We start from the raw sequence: 12899 nt of genomic DNA on the forward strand, positions 1-12899 counted from the left end.
GGTGGTACTCCGTTTCACCATCGTTTCTCCTAGGAAGTTTGTCACTATCGGATTGACTTTGTAGATTTTCAGCGCCTCTATTAGCCAGCTATGAGGCACGGAGTCGAATACCTTGTGGTAATCGATGTAGGCTGTGTATATGTTGCGGCGCTTCTTGTAAACTTGCTCCATTACCGAAGCATCTATGGTTAATTGCTCCTTGTATCCTTTGCTCAGCCGCTTGCATCCTTTCTGTTGTTCGGCCATTATGCTTTGGCTCTCCAAGTGGTCTGTTATCTTCCTGGTTATGCAGCTGCTGGTTATGGGTGAACTGCTCTGCCATGTGCTTGCGTGTGCAAGTGAGCTTCTTGTACCAGTAGTAGTGGACGTTATCTGTTCCTGGAGTTCGCCAGTTGTGAGAGTTCTTGATCGTCTGTTTTGCTTCTTCATCCTCTCATTTCAGTACATCCTTGGTTTTCTTGCGTTCTAGTTCTATCCAGGTGGCTCGGTTGTTATGTTTTACTTCTCTGCTCCATATGTTTCTCCAGAAATCCTCAATCGTCTTCTGCTCGGGTGGTCCATTCCCTTGTTTCCTGTCTTCTCCGCGATTCCTGTAGAAACCTCTTTGATCCTCATCGAAGATTCGGTTGTTTATTTTCCTTTTGGAGCTCTCTTTGTATCGGCGTAGTCTCTTGCTGAATGCAAGGAGGTTCTGCTTCAATGTGTCCGAGTACTCTCATATTCTCTGAATTTTTGTCTCATGTTTGCTGTGGACTCTGTATATACCCTGCACTTTTTCGACCGTCAACGGTGAAAGCAATATTGATATTACTCTGACCTCTGTCAAAATTGATTGTTGTCTCTCTCAATGGGATGTTCGAATGATAGAATCCCTTAATGTCCCAGAGTTAATCAACAGTGACCACCGTGCCATAGTTTATGGTCTTTTTCCTGTGCAGCGAGTCGATGACCTTCAACTTACTGATCTTTGGAGATTTTCCATTAACAGTATTAAATGGAACAAATTTAAAGATTTTCTCTATGCTGTCTTTACGACAGAAATGATCGAATCCCTTAATATATTAATGTTTGAGGAGATTGTTGATTTTGTTCAAACCCAGTTGTGTCTGGCCACCGATTATGAAGCGAAAAAAAAAAAAAAAAACACACGACAACTTCTGTCCCTTGGTGGAACTCAGATCTTGCAAATTTAAGATCGCAAGTTCAGAACGCAAGGATGGAATATCAAAAACACAGACATCTGTCTCAATAGGATGTTCAAGCATACAAGGATTCTTATAGAGATCTTCGAAGGAGATACCACAAAGAAATAGCTAATGCTAAAATAGATTGTTGGCAAGGATTTGTCAAACAGGTTGGGAATTCAGAACTGTGGGGATTAGTTTACAAAATCTGAAGAAACAAACAAATCTGTGGAGAAGTGTACAATACAGTAAGAATAAACGGAGCAGAATCTGCGGACTGGAGCTCTACGGTACATGCTATACTGTCAAGTCTGTTCCCTAAAGATATTCCAGGGTTGGATACATTGGAGCAAGGCCAGATACGTCTTTAAAATAGTATGTATACGGGTTCAACTGATATTGAGTGTTTTAGTCTGTTGGAGTTGGGTTCTGCCATAGCTAGACTAAACAGCAAGAAAAGCCCCGGAATTGACCTTGTGGAGAATCTTGTTATCCTCAAGTTTTTCAACTTATACCCACATGTACTGCTAAATCTCTTGAACAAATGCCTCCTGGAAGGATACTTTCCAACTCAGTGGAAATTAGCATTGCTTAAGATTCTTCACAAGACAGGGAAAAACACATCCGATCCCCGTGCTTACAGGCTAATTTCCTTACTTGCTAATCTGGGAAAGTTATTCGAACATCTTCTGGCTCCCAGAATACTACAGAAATTTGAGGAAAACCAATTATGCTCAAGCTGCCAGTTTGGCTTCAAAAAAGGGAGGTCCACTGACGATGCTATTCTTACGTTGACTAACGTTATCCAGAATTCATCTTATAAATATGTTTTAGGAATTTTTGCGGACTTTGAGGGCGCTTTTGACTCCCTCTGGTGGGAGAGTGCCCTCAGGTCTTTAAGGCTGGCTAAATATGATAATTATGTGTACAGGGTACTGAGATCATACTTTAATGAGAGATACATCATGGTCAAGGCAAAGCATCTGTCTTATAAGGCCCACGTTTCGAGAGGATGTCCCCAGCGGCGGTGTTGGGGGCCTCTCCTCTGGAATTCCGTATTAGATCAGTGGCTCACGAGAACACACGAGGATTCTCTAAAGGTGGCCTATGCCGATGACTTCGTGATTGCCATAGAAGGAAGGTCACGTAGGGTATTAGAGGACAAAATTCAACCCATCTTAGATGATTTAGAGGCATGGGATGAAATCAACAAGCTCAAGATATCTCCGAGTAAAACAAATTTAATTACATTTAAAAATCACTTTAATTATGGAAGACCACAAAGAATTCAACTGAATGGTTCACAGATACCTTATGTTCCTCAAAACATATATCTCGGCATAATCCTCGATGATAAATTAACCTTTCTCCCTCATGTCACCAAACTGAAGGAAAAAATTAGAAATTTTACTGCTTCAGTCATAAGAATCTCCAAAAGAGCCTGGGGTTTGAATAAAAAGACCATGAAACTATATTATAAAGCAATATTTCTGCCTATAGTTTCGTACGGAGCAGGTATCTGGCACCAGAACATCGTTGAGGTGAAAATCAAAAATAAGCTACTATCAATTCGAAGAACAGTGCTTCTGGCACTAAATAAATCCCCTCGTACAGTATCGAACAATGCCCTCCAAATCCTTGGAGGAGAACTGCCTTTGAATTTATTCATCTTATATCGTGGCATGATTTATAAATATAAGAAAGGACTGCAGGTATCTATTATGGGAATTACAACAGACCCATTTACTAACTTGAAGACAGAACGGAAAAGATTATGGAGTGAAATGGTTAGTATTTGGCAAAGTAGATGGAATCAGTCTGTGCATGGTGAAGTCACAAAGAAGTATATTGAAAATGTTGAGTTTGCTTCTACTCAATCTTCTGTTTCATGGTTTGCACCAAGCATGTTTACGACGTATTTATTAACAGGCCATGGATCTTTGAGGACCAAACTTTTCGACAGAGGTGTGGAGCCGTATCCTTTTTGCACCTGTGGTCAAATGGAGGACTGGATCCATGTTTTACTATTTTGTCCGCAATATACAGATGTACAGACCATCGAGTATTGCTGCTTAATCAGTTCCAGGTATAGCTGAGGACAATGTAAAAATACTAGTTGAGAACAAAACAAACTTTGAAACTTTCCAGACCTTTGCAAAATCGAATATAAATCCGACAGCTGAGAAGTTAATATATATGTATGTATCCCATTAAATATAAATACAGTTGAATGACTTGTTGTAAGATATGTAAATTTAATTGTATTACTAGGATTTAGAGTTAAAATTTTATTATCATGTACAAATGTAAATATTTAGTTCGTTAAGTTTATGGGAGTTATCCAAATTGGCTTGATTCTGCTGTGGCCTGGATATTTTTCCCTTTTTTTTTTTTTTTTTGCTGGTTTCCAGGTTTGGGCAACCTGGGAACGGGATTGCTGGCACCCACCGGTATTGCACTATCTCCGGTGGGTGCGAGATTTGTGCACAAGGCACTAAAGGCGATAGTAGACCCAGGCTTGGCTGCTTGTGCCTTGGGTGGGCAGCGGCTGTAGGTGTTGGCTGCTCCCTGGTGGCAAGGTGGATGTATACAAGTGATAAAAAGCTTTGCAGAGTTTCTGCACCAACACAGACGTGCAAGGTGGAAATGGGCTAAGGCCTAGGAGCCACCCTTGATACAGGTAACACACACACACACACACACACACACACACACACACACACACACACACACACACACACACACACACACACACACACACACACACACACACACACACACACACACACACACACACACACACACGTGTTCATATATAATATAGTATTTTATATATGTATAATGAGAATGCTAATGAATATAAAATTGTATATATATCTTCTTTTTAAGTTTTGTATATAATTTGTAAATAATTGTATGTACAAATAAATGAAAAAAAAAATGTGGACGCTGTATCTCTTGAGGATGCTCTTCACTTTTCCAATTAATTTCTTACTCCTATTGCCCCGTTGGTATTGTGTCAATTGACCTCTCTTGACTCTTAATTCTTCTATATTCTGCTGATGTCTTGTTTCCCAAGCTGGTGGTTCCTTCTGTTTTCGGTCCTTCTGCAGCTGGTCACTCTCTTCTCTTTCATTAATCTTCTTGGCTGCTACCACAGCACAATACACGGCTGTGTGGATGGCCCCCAGTGTTGCACTATTGCTGTCTAGGTAATGCGGTTTTATGTGCCGGTGGTGGTGGTCTGTTGCTCTTCACAAGGTTCTATTCGGTCTCTGCTTCGGTATCACGTGAGTTTTTGTGGGGTCCATTCCTTCGAATTCTGTTAGGGCCTTCTTCCACTCGTCCTCTATTCTGGATATCATGACCTCGTCTGTTTCCACTTCAGCTGCTGTGGGTTGTATTTCCTCTTGCCTCTTCTTCCTCTGGTTCGGTGGTGGTATGTTCTTCTTCCTCTGGTTCCATATTCTTTATCCTTTGTAGTTGATCGCTCACGTCCTGCTTGATCTTTTCCAAGATTGCAGGGGCTATTAGGTTCTTCGTGACGATGGTCCTTCTCTGGTCCGCTATTTTCTGTTCGGTGTCCTGAATATCCGGGAATTGTTCGAGCCACATGGTATGTAGTCTCGCCATGCAAGTTGTCATATTGGTCTCCAGCTTCGTTATTTCATAGTATGCTTTCATGATGTACGTATTCATTTCGATACTCCACTTCATGCGTTGTCGTTTTCTCCTTTCTTGGTTGGTCACTAGCGCAGTTGCACAGGAAGTACTTCCAGTTAATGGGGCTGGATGGTCTTGCCCTTCTCTTGTAGCCATACCGGGGACAGCGCCACTCGCTCCACTGTCTTCCTCGGGAGACCGTCTCTGATTTTTAGAACTGACCCCTCTGCCTAAGGCCTGAACGTGAGTGACTTTATCCTGCGCCACACTCGATGCAGTATTATTAATATTTTTCTGCGAAATCATCTATTATTGGAGGTGGACCTGTTTAGCTTCGGCTTAGGTCCAGTGGTAGTTCTAGCGAGTGACGGCAGATGATCCCACAATCTACCTTAGCCGCCACACGGACCTTGGGGTAGGTAGGTCCCTTGGAGCAACTTTCACGATGTTTATTTATTTTATTAATTTTTATTACTATTAATTTATTTATTATTATTATTTTAATTTATTACTATTATTATTATACAGGGCTCCCAGCGTGATGGAGCCGAGTTCGCTTCCTCCAAGGCGGTACTCGAACCCAGGTCCATCAGGCTGGTAGTCCGGTGTTGCAACCACTGGGCCATCGTGCCCCTAATTATTATTATTATTATTATTATTATTATTTCTCCCTGATTGGTGGTTCCACATCGTGACGGGTATTGCTATCAATTACACAGGTGGTTTTTGTTATGTCTGGTGTTACTGTTGGTCGAGGAACTCTCTGACTGTCCCACAGGTGTTCAGGATTGCTACTTTATGGAGTTCCTTGTAGGTGTTAGCTGGAAGACCTATTGCTGCTAGGCTGTTATGTAGGGTCTTTTGCACCATACCTGTGGTTGACACGATGATCGGGATGGTCGCTACTTGTTGCATATGCCACATCTCTTTGATCTCCTGTCTTAGGTTTGTGTGCTTCCTGATTTTTTCCCTATGGGTTTTCTGCAGGTTGCCAGTGTTGGGTACCGTTATGTCAGTCAGATAGGTAGCCTTTTCCTTCCTGTCCACAAGGGGTGTGTTCGGTCAGTTGTGCGGGATTGTCCTATCCGTTATTATGGCGCGGTCCCAGTACAGCTTGTGGGTTGAGGTCTCTAGTACTGTATGGGGTTCGTACAGTGGTCTGAAAGTTTTTAAATCTGTACAGTTGGATCAACTGACGATGTTACCAACAGTAAATTCTAAGTGGGAAGCAATTAAGGAATTAATCGTGGATGCTACTAAAAGTTTAATACCTATTAAGAAATATTGTTCAAGGTTTAGGCCTAAATGGTTATCTAATGAACTAATGAGACTCGTAACAGAGAAGAAAAATGCATGGGATGCATATAAATTATCAAGCGACTCAGAAGCCTATGGCAGATATAAGCTAGTCTGTAATCAGGTCACAAATGAGGTTAGGCAGATTACAAGAAATCCTTGGCAAAAGATGCTAAGAAAAACAGCAAGGATTTCTTTACTTATATAAACTCTAAAAGGAAGGGGATCAATCTGATTGGTCCACTTGACATCGATGGTTCGACTGTTGATGATCCTGCTCAGATAACCACAGGGTTCAGTGTTGGATCCACTGTTGTTTTGTATATTTATCAATGATATTGATGAAGGTATATCAGGCTTAATGTCGAAGTTTGTAGATGATACAAAAGTTGTCAGGGTTGTTAATGACAGTAATGGCAGTGTGCTGTTGCAACAAGATCTAGATAATTTGGGCAGATGGACTAAGAAGTGGCAACTGAAGTTTAACCTTGACAAATGCAATGTACTGCGTATGGGTAGAAGTAACCCCAGAGAAACGTACCAATTGTGTGGTACTACACTTAAGGTGGTAGAAAGTGAAAAAGACCTGGGAGTAATTGTGCAGTCAGATATGAAGTTTTCTGAGCAATGCAGACAGGCTGCCAGGGCAGGTCATGGGGTTTTGTCAATGATATATAGGAATTTTGCTAGCAGGGAAAAGGAGGCGATTGTCCCTCTGTATAAGGCAATGGTCAGGCCACGCCTTGAGTACTGCGTACAGGTCTGGAGGCCTTATTTTAGGAAGGATGTAGATTTACTTGAGCGTGTACAGAGAAGGGCAACAAGATTGGTGAGGGGAATGAAGGGGTCCCCTTACCAAGAGAGGCTTAAGTTCTGCAAATCGCAGTGGCTGGAGAGTAGGCACCTGCTCGGTGATCTGATTGCGGTGTATAAGGCCTTTAATGGGTTGAGGACGTTGAATTCTGATGGGATCCTTTCACTTGTTCAGATTACGAACCTAAGGTGGCATAAATTCAAATTAAGAAAGGACAGATATAGAATAGTTGTGTGGAAATTTGCCTTTAGCCAGCGGGTGGTTAATTGCTGGAACAAATTTCCATCTGTCGTTGTGGAAGTCGATAGGTTGTATAAATTTATGGAGGAACTGGACAGGCATTTGGAGGGAATGGTGTGATTTTTTTTTTTTTTTTTTTTGGCTGATGCTGCATAAGCTCATACACTTGCTTTCTTGCATCACATGCCACTACTACTACTGCTTGTAGTACGGTACACATTATTATTATTTGTAAATAAATTCTTTTGATGAAAATAAATTGTATTGTATTGTATTATTAGCTATATCGTGCAAGGAAGCCTGATTCTTATGCTGAACTAGCCACAAAAAAAAATCTGAATTACCCTGAGAGAGAGAGAGAGAGAGAGAGAGAGAGAGAGAGAGAGAGAGAGAGAGAGAGAGAGAGAGAGAGAGAGAAAGGAATCACCAAGAAAGAGAAGAATGATGATATCCAGCTCAGGACCATCGGTGTGCCAAGCCCATACTCATCAATATGAGCCCCTGGGGTTGATTTTGCAAAACTAAAATCTTTGTTGTGTACACATACCGAGCTCTACCGCCATCTAGTTGTGGTCCTTAAAAAAATAAATATATATATATATATATATATAATCATCAAGAATAATGCAATAGAGAAGTTATGAAAAATTATGAAAGACTCTGCAATGCTAACTCCACCTTGGTCGTTTCTTCAAAAAATTCATTTGGTTTACTTTTCAATCGTTAAAATTATTTTTTCCGGTTCCTTTCTTCCCCCCTTCGTTCACAACGTATATCGCTCCCAGGGAACACCGTATTTTCATTAGTTTATTTCTATGCATAAACATCTACTTACTGTATTTTATACTAATAATATTTTATATATATATATTATATTTTAAGAGGAAGGCGCAATTTTCATATCTTGCCTCAAGTACTAAAATGGCTCGGCAGGGCTCTACTTTATAGTATATGATTGGTTTATGATGAATAGGTGTGCTATTTATCATGCATTAGCCAAGATTTTTCTTTTGGGTAGAGCTGCTGCTTTGACCAATAAAAAAATTAATGTTTTTATTTATTTATTATTACAGTATATATATTTTTTTTGTTTTAATGGAGAGAATTTGGAAGCGAGGATGAAACTGTGACGTTTTCTGCTCTAGCGGATGTCCACTCTATTTGTGGAATCTGCGGGAAGAATACGCGTAGACTTGTCGGAAAATCTGTTATTATCTATTCTTAGCTACTGCGCAGGTATGTCGGCTGTAAACAACTCTGGCCAAATGCAACGAACTGAAATAAACTGTTTCTGAGAAAATCGGTTTTGAATATAAAATGACATCCGTCATTTCGACTATATTTTGTGATTTTAATTAATTTTTCTCAATCGAATGTAATAACAAAATATTAGGGTGCGCTGTATTACAGGGTGTTAGTAGAGTGGGAAATTTTTTATGTAGGATACTTCTGTTGGAGTCATACGTGGATTATTTTGCGACTGAGTTTTTAAATCGAAAAGAATGTTTTTTATTTTAGAAAATCATTAATTTTTTTGGTTAATCTTTACTACTCTGACTTTTCACTTTCAGTCTGGTATAACAACCTTTCTTTCTATATAAAGCTACAACGCGGACACTTGATTGCCCAGAAATTTAGCATTAGTTGAGGCATATGACCAAGAAAGCAAGCTTATACAGCATCAGCCAAAGAAAAAAAAAAAAAACTTCCCAAATCGCCCATAAGGTCACTCCTAATGTTTGTCTAGTTCAGCCTTAAATTTATTTAAGCTATCAACACCCACAACAACAGATGGAAGCCTGTTTCAGCAGTCAACTACGAACTGGCTAGCAAACTTCCACACATCCGTTCTACAACTGTCTTTCCTCAGATTGAATCTATGTCCCCTCAGGTTCTTAGTCTGAGCAAGCGGAAGTATCCCGTCAGCATTGAGCCTGCTGAAACTAAGGCCTTATACACCTCAATCAGATTACTTCTCAGGTGACTAGTCTCCAGATGCTGCAAGTTGTAGAACTTAAGCCTTTCTTCGTAAGCATACGCCGTTGCTCCTCTCGCCGATCTTGTTGCTCTTCTTTGTACTTGTTCTAGCAATTCTACATCCTAAAATGCCTCCATACCTGTACGCAGTACTCAAGGTGTGGCCTGACCATTGGCTTATACAAAGGGATAAGCACCTCCTTATCTCTGCTAGCAGTATTCCTATATATCATTGACAAAACTCCATGACCTGATCTGGCAGCCCATCTGCACTGCTCAAGAGAACTTCATGTCTGAGTGCACAATTACCCCAGGTCATTTTTCATTCTCCACCTCCCTGAGTGTAGTACCACACAGTTAGTACATTTCTGTTAGGTTATTAGCATTAGCACATGATGTAAGAAAGCAAGCTTATATAGCATCGGCCAAAAAAAAAAAAAAAATCTAATTTCATCCATCCACCTGCTCCAAATGTTTGTCCAGTTGAATCTATTTAAGCTATAAACTCCTACAACGACAGATGGAAGTTTGTTCCAGCAATCAACCACATGCTGGCTAAAGGCAAACTTCCACACATCTATCCTACAAGTGTCTTTCCTGAATTTGAATTTATGTTCTCTCAGGTTATTATTCTGAGCAAGAGGAAGAATCCCATCAGCATTGAGCATGCTCAAACCATTCAAGGCTTTATACACCTCAAACAGATCACCTTGCAGGTGCCTAGTCTCCAGACACTAATATGCACAACTTGAGCCTTTCTTCGTTAGAGTAACCCTTTGTTCCATTCACTAATCTTGTTGCCCTTCTCTGCACTTGCTCCAGCAGCTCCAAATCCTGCCTAAAATGAGGAGCAGTAATTGATATGCCTAGCCTGCACTATGGTTAGTGTTGGTTAGGGTGTTTATTCCCCTCCTGTCTTACTTCTGTTTTAATAGCGGAAAAAGAGCTCTCTATTTTAAAACAGTGGTAATGGGGAGATAAACAGTATTAGACTAGGTGTAGCGGGCTATTCATATACAGTGATGTCACACTTCCTCTCAACGATCAACTGGAAGGGTAGCAGCTTGTAAAGATTAACCTTTTTTTTTTTTTTTTTTTTTCGTTTTTTCCATTTACTTTGTTTCGTTTTGTCTTTTATTTTTTTGTTTAACTTACAGAATAGGTGTTTTTTTTTTTCATAGTGTTCTTGTGGCCTAAAGTAGTATTGGCAAAGTTCTCCTATGCCATTGAAAAAATCCTGTGTATACTATTCAGGGAACTTCATGTTACACTTTACAGTTACCTCTAGATCTTTTGTGAGTAGTTAAAGCTGACAGTTTGGAGAATTTCAAATGTTAGCTGGATAGGTAGTCCAAATGTACATGACGGAGCCTTTTCATTTCCCTGTACTAGGTAAAACATGAAGCTGGAGATTTTTTTTCAAAACAATTGTGATATTTAATTTTCTTATCCTAAACAACCTTTGCACATTATTATGGAAAATGGTGCCTTAGTAAAGGAAAAGATTTTAATTTGAAATAATGAATAAAGGATTTCATCCTAATAGGAATAAATCCATGCATGTGATTCAGGCAGTCATTAAGATCAGTAATTTAAAACAGTAATCCAACCTAGAAAAGTGAAAGCAATTGCACATACCATCCCATTTGGCATTGTTAAAATCACAAATAGGAGGATATGCATAATGCTTTAACAACACAAAACTGAGAATTGACATGGATAGAGACATTGGACGAGTAACTATCACCAAGTTGTGATCAAGGTATATTTAGACAAGGACAAATAGTATTAATTATATACTTTGAAGAAATTTTGGTAAACAAAAGTTCAAGAGTGTTAAGTGTGGGATTGTCTGGTGTTCTAGTATATAATTGAAAGCATTGTGTAAAGTAATTATGAATAGTTAAAGCCTCAGTCTCTACCAGCTGGATCCTTGAATCTAAAAATTTGGAATTAGTTGCAGTTATAAAGATCAAAATCACCGAGGAAAATTTTTTCTGGAAAAAAAAAATTCAGTTAGTATTAATAGTGGCAAATGATGCAAGAATGCAAGCTTAACAGCAGCCAAAAAAAATTCCCATTTCACTTATCCATCCCCTCCAATAGTGTCTTTAGTTCTTCCTTGAATTTATTCAAACTATCCACTTCCACAACAATGGATGCCTGTTCTAGCAATCAACCACCTTGCAGAAGGCAAATTTCCGCAAATGTATTCTGCAACCATCCTTCCTCGTGTAATAATAATAATAATAATAATTATTATTATTATTATTACAATTATTATTATTGTGTAAGGAAGCCACAGCCTTTTGCTGCAGTGGCAAAAAAATGCTATATTGTTATTGTGCAAGGAAGCCACAGCCTTTTGCAGCAGTGGCAAAAAAAAAAAAAACAAAACGAAAACAAAACAAGTAGATACGAAAATACAAATTATTTGCTTCCCTCCTCACATAGGTAATTATCCAGTTGACCTTTGATTTTATTCAAACTGTCAGCCTGTACCTGCAAAAGCGACCTGTTTCAGCGACTCTGGCTAAAAGAAAACTTGCTACAGTCGAGTCTAAATATCTTCCCTATAATTTGAATTTATGCCAACGAGTTCTGAAATTCTCTATAACAGTAAAAATTTTGCCATCATTCATTTTACTAATTCCTCTTAGAGCCCTATAAACCTCAATTAGATCACCTCTGAGGTGTCTGATTGCTAATCTCTATAACCCACATAATTGGAGTCTTTCCTCGTATGGTTGCCATTTTGCCAATCTGACTGTGGATTCTTTCAAGAAGCTGAATGTCTTTTTTCAGATGAGGTCTCCATACTTGAACACAGTATTCTAAATATGGTCTTATGATTGCCTGTGGGACTATGACCTCCCTGTCTCTAAAGGTTAATGTTCAATAAATCATCACTAGGATACCATGGGATTTCCTGGCTGCCTGTTTACACTGCTCAGAAAACTTCATATCTGCCTGTATTATAAGTCCCAGATCCCTTTGTTCCTCTACTGTTAATTCAACTCCATCAAGTGTATAATTTATTAGCATTAGCATTAGTAGAGGCATTTGATGCAAGAAAGCAAGCTTATGCAGCATCAGCCAAAAAAAAAAAAAAACCCACTTCCACTTCACCCCTCTGTTCGTTCAAAATACCTGTTCAGCTGAGCCTTAAACTTATTTAGGCTATCAACCTCCACCACAAGGGATGGAAGTCTGTTCCACCAACCAACCACCTGCTGGCCAAAGGCAAATTTCCGCACGTCTATCCTACATCTGTCTTTCCTCAATTTGAATTTATGCCCTCTCAGGTGATTTTTCTGAGCTAGAGGAAGAATCCCATCAGCATTGAGCATGCTTAAACCATTCAAGGCTTTATACACCTCTATCAGATCACCTCGCTGGTGCCTAGTCTCCAGACTGTAATTTGCAAAACTTAAGCCTTTCTTCGTAAGAGCACCCCTTTGTTCCATTCACTAATCTTGTTGCCCTTCTCTGTACTCGTTCCAGCAGCTCTACATCCTTCTTGAAATGAGGCCTCCAGACCTGTATACAGTACTCTAGGTGTGGCCTGACCATTGCCTTATACAATGGAATAATCACCTCCTTATCCCTGATGGAAAAATTCCTGTATATCATTGACAATACTCCATGAGCTACTCTTGCAGCCCGTCTGCACTGTCAGAGAACTTCATATCTGCCTGCACAACCACCCCCAAGTCCCTTTCATT

General features: G+C 39.7%; 1 protein-coding gene across 1 annotated transcript in view; it reads left to right on the forward strand.

Annotated features, from left to right (window-relative positions):
* Positions 1-8630: 8630 nt before the first annotated feature.
* PIG-B (phosphatidylinositol glycan anchor biosynthesis class B) overlaps positions 8631-12899 on the forward strand; it is a 106185-nt gene continuing 101916 nt past the window's right edge. Inside the window, exon 1 of the mRNA XM_090387368.1 lies at positions 8631-8661. The gene's annotated coding sequence lies outside the window, so the exon portion shown is untranslated. The remainder of the gene's footprint in view (positions 8662-12899) is intronic.

The sequence above is a fragment of the Mastigoproctus giganteus genome, chromosome 13, assembly GCF_048544385.1.
Source record: "Mastigoproctus giganteus isolate SK-2022 chromosome 13, ASM4854438v1, whole genome shotgun sequence".
NCBI classification, from domain to species: domain Eukaryota; kingdom Metazoa; phylum Arthropoda; class Arachnida; order Uropygi; family Thelyphonidae; genus Mastigoproctus; species Mastigoproctus giganteus.